Source organism: Tupaia chinensis, unplaced genomic scaffold, assembly GCF_000334495.1.
Source record: "Tupaia chinensis unplaced genomic scaffold, TupChi_1.0 Scaffold143771_1, whole genome shotgun sequence".
NCBI classification, from domain to species: domain Eukaryota; kingdom Metazoa; phylum Chordata; class Mammalia; order Scandentia; family Tupaiidae; genus Tupaia; species Tupaia belangeri.
Genome location: NW_006203620.1, coordinates 623,328 through 628,055, shown reverse-complemented (window position 1 = coordinate 628,055; position 4,728 = coordinate 623,328).

The window sequence follows — 4,728 nt, the reverse complement described above, 5'->3', positions numbered from 1 at the left end:
CCTGGTGGAGCTTGCATTTGGGTGACTAATAAAGTCAAGTAAACAGGCAATTTCAATCAGTGTTGTTAAGTAGTATGACATAAGAGAGATCATTAGTCAAGGTAATTAATTCTCTCTTCTGTAACAAATAACCTTCATATCTCATGGTTCAGCACAATAAAAGTTTATTTATCATTCATGTCACAGGTCAATGAAGATGAAGTATCTCTCCTGGGTGGCTGTTTTCCAAGCAGTGAGTCAAGATCTGGTCGCTTTCTGTTGTATGGCTTCACCACCTTACTACTCCATAGGTCTCCTCTGAACCTTTCCAATGAATCCTCTGTATTCTATGGGAAAGCAGGCAAAGATAAATCATGCAGTATCACACAGCATAATCTGTGATCAGATTAGAAAGTGATCAGAAGCCAATATAAGGGTAAGAGGGGTTGAAAAACATAACAGTCTTTTCCCAGTAAGGAAATGAAGCTAGAAAGAAACTACCTAGTTTCTGCCACTGAAGTGTAGGGCATTGAGGGTGCAGAGAAAGAGTTCTTCATATTTAATAAGGTGTTATGAACAGGTTCCCAGATAAAGTGACATCTAAGCTAAGATATTGATGATGAAGAAGAATTGAACTAGCAAAGCAGGGTTAGGAATAGTACAAGCAGATGAGATCAGGGAGTGACACAATGGTAACACAAGTGGACCTACATGGGAAAGGCCCTGAGTTCACATCCTTGGACCTCCTTGAGTACAACAGGTGCACACATGTGTGCTTGGGATCTGGCCAGCTGAGACTCCCAAGCAGTCAAGTCCTGGACCTGGTGGCTTAGAACTTACCTTCTGGGTGTATGTGCATGTGTGCCCAAAGTCCTGAGATGAGAATGGAGGAGAAGTGATTTCTTGCTTTCTGTCTCTCTGGTGAGAGACATACACTAAAGCAAATATCTTTCTTTAAAAAAAACAACCAAACAAACAAACAAAAAAAGAAAGGCATTATTATTTGTTGGGAAAAGTATGAGTTTTGACTCAATGGAAACTGACAGGCTTGAATTTGAATCTGAGCTACGTCTCTACTGGCTGTGTGATCGTGGGCAACTTATTTAACTTCTCTGAAACTGTTTCTCAGATAGTAAGGCTAATAATGCCTTTTAAATATATCTTTGTAGATAGTAGAGATAATTTATGTAAAATGTTTGCACAAAGCACTCAAAAATGATAGTACTGGTAATAATAATAATAATGTTAATATGTTATGACTGAGAGGTAAGGAGCAACATGAATGGTGTGTGGACACCTAAAACAATTTAGAGAGCTTTTAGAAAGTCTTCTGGAGGAAGTGACACTTTGAGTTGGTCTCTGGTGTCTGATGGACCTATTTTGAATCAGTTTTTTTTTTTTTCACTTAGCAGTCGTGTGACCCTGGGTAGATGTACCTTTTTGAGCCATGTTTATCTCATATGGGTTTTATGAGGGTCAATAACAGGGTTAGTAAGAATAATAATGGTGGTCAGCCAGTGGCATGGGGGTTAAAGTTACTGGGTCCCACATGGCTGACTGCACAGTTCAAGACCTGGGAGCTTGAAGAGCACTCCAGGCACATGTGTGTGCATGTCCAAAATCCTAAAAGAAGGAGAAATGGAGAAGGGGTTGCAGCATGACCATGTTCCATGAGGGATGTTCTCTCTCTCTCTGTCTCTCTCTCTCTCAAGTGCATGTGCTCTCTGACAAATTTTCTTTTTGGAAAAAAGAATAATAGTGCTGAGTTCAGAAAGTCATTATAAGGATTAACTGAGATGATACATATACAACACTAAATGCTTTGTTTGACAAAAGGTAAGTAGCCAATAAAAGTCAATCTTATCATTGTTGTGGTGATGGTTATCATTATAATTTAGGGCACGGGTCTGGGAGGCAGAGAGACCTGAGCTTGAAATCTGGCCCTGGGCAAGCTAGCTAATATAAGTCTCAGTTTTCTCATCTATAAAATGGAAGTAGTAACACCAAACACATAGGACGGCTATTGGAATTAAATGAGATAATGCACTTACCACAATGTTTGGCAAATGGTAAGTGTCCATAAATAGTAGTTATTATTCTTAGTCACAATGATAGCAATAGTGAGTGTCCAATAAGCATTGCTTAATGACCAACCAACTGTTGGTATAAAGTATTCATATTTCAGTAATTGAAAGAGGAAATCTCACTAACTTCAATGTTAACATTATGCAGTAAACAAGAAACAATCTCCATATAAAAGGTTTTGATATCTTACATACACTAAGACCCTTTCAGAATTTCCTGTTATGTAGTAACAGCTAGTCCTAACCTGCTGTATAAATATAACTTTCAAGTGTGTATAAAAGTTACTAAGCATTACAGGAAAAAGGTCCTCCTGGTTACTTTTTTTCCAGCAATAAATAACCCTTTGATGAAGCAACAGGTTCATTTCCCTAAGAAAATACCAGAAAGGATATCACTCAGAACTTTAAAAAGTCTTGTTTGGTAAGACTTTGGTAAATATATGGTTAGATAATGATAAACCAAGACCTTAAGGCAGACTTACGATCTCTTCTTCCACTTCTGTGGCTGTAGTTATGCAAGGAAATGGAAAAAAATGTTGAAAGAGACCAGGGGCCCTGGCCCAACATTTGGACAGATTGAATTTCCTAACCTCACTTCCTCCTGTGGCCCTTTCTCTGCCAAGCTAATGGCCTCTATAAAACATTGCTCTTCAGAAGAGTTAATAGGCCTGCATAGGCCCACTTTGTCTTTGCTTCCTCCTGGCTCCCCCTTCTCACTCTTCTCTTCTCTAGATTCTTTGTATCTTTGTGCTCTTCTCTGGTACTCCTAAATCCCTCCCTGCAATGTCTGATTTCAAGTAGCCATCCAGGTTAAAGAGAGCCTATGCCCTCCCTCCCATTAAAGATGACCTGCTCTATAGATCAAGCCCTCAGGGCTCTGCTTATTTGTTCCTAAGGTGACAAGTGATAAAATCATGATAGTGTAGCCATTTCCCATTATCTCAACTTTCCCATATTAACATGCTCATTTTATTGCCCTAAGGAATGTGTTCAACAGCTCCTCAAGGACACTTCACTAGGATTCCTAAGTTTCTTAGGGGTTGCTGCATGAAACCCATGGTAGCTATCAACTGAGGATTTTGCCCACAGTGGTGAGTGGTTTGCAGGGAGCTTTGTCCATACAGAGCAAAGCTACCTTTCCATGAAGTGAACTAGGCAAGCCTGGGGTGCCAGAAAAATGAAGTAAAGTGGAGATAATAACATCAACCTCTCAGGGTCAATGTGATGATTAAATGAACTAACACACATAAAATTTTCAGAACAAGCTGCACACCAGGTAAGTGTCCAATAAATGTCCATTGTCATTCCCAGGAAGGATGCTGATCTGACACACTCCTGAGACCAATGGTACCTCTCGGAAATGCCTCTTTTGGAGCCTACTCACTGAGTCCCTCCTGATAAGTACCTACCCTGCTTGAAAGCCATACCTGAGGCTCATACTTCTTTCTTCTTCCCTCTCCCAGACTGTCCTGGCTTTCTGCTGGTAACCTCATTTACTATCCACATGAAATTCCCTAGTGTCTTCTTTTCTCTCATAATAACCTAGAGGTCATATACTGGCAGAAAATATGTGCCATGGACCTGTCTTGTTTGGCTCACATGGTATTTTAAAAATTTTTCAGTGAAAACATTTAAAATATTTAAAAATCAAGAGATTTCCTATTTAAGAAAAATTGGCATTTTGACTTCTTTCTTTCCATTTTTGGGGGAAAGTCTTAAGATCCAGCAACACAGGCCCACATGGCAGCAGGCAAATATCCATCCTCTAAGTGATGCCTGTCCCTTTAAATAAGCCATGTACTTTGCTGTTTGCCACTGTCTTCCTTGAGCCATTTCTCTGTTTTACTGACACCAACAATAGTCCTTTGGAGCCCACCAGAAAGAGTCTCAATGGTTTGTTAAACCTGGAGCTATGGGGCTGGCAACTAGTGGTTAAGGTGCTGGACTCTCATATGTCTAATTATGGTTCAAGTCTCAAGTCCTAGACCTGGTGTCTTGAGAATCATGCCAGGTGTGTGTGTGTGTGTGTGTATGTCTGTGTGTGTGTGTGTGTGCATGCCCAAAATCCTGAAAGGAGGATGGAGAAGAGATTGTAGCATGGTCATCCCTCTTGGGAGCTGATTTTTCACTTCACCTCTTAGTGTTTCTCTCTCTGTCTGTCTGTTTGTCTGTGTGTGTGTGTGTGTGTGTGTGTGTGTGTGTGTCTTTCTGGCAAGTGAACATACCCTATTACAAAAGCCTAAAACAAAACTGGGCAACCAACTGACCCCTCCTAATTCAGAAAGGAAAAATATGGAACAAGTAGAGTGTGTGTGTGTGTGTGTGTAAAACGCAGAATCTTTTGACTCTGCTACAAACTCATTTCTCCTCAGACAAGGAAGTCTACATGAGCTGATTTTCACTAATTAGTTTTTTTTTTCTTCAACAATTAAAGATTTGTCTATGGAGCTTATAGGGCCATGTGTTATTCAAATACTTGGGGCTGTTTTGTGGATACACTGATGCACACTCTCCCGGAAGACATCCTGGATACTCTCTAAGAGCTCATGGGCAGGATAGAAAGAATACTGGTTGTTGACTCAGTCAAACTTCTCCAGAGGGACAGTCAGCCTCTGAGGAAAACCACGACAGGTAGGAAGCCTGTGTAGTGTTCAGGCATTGCAGG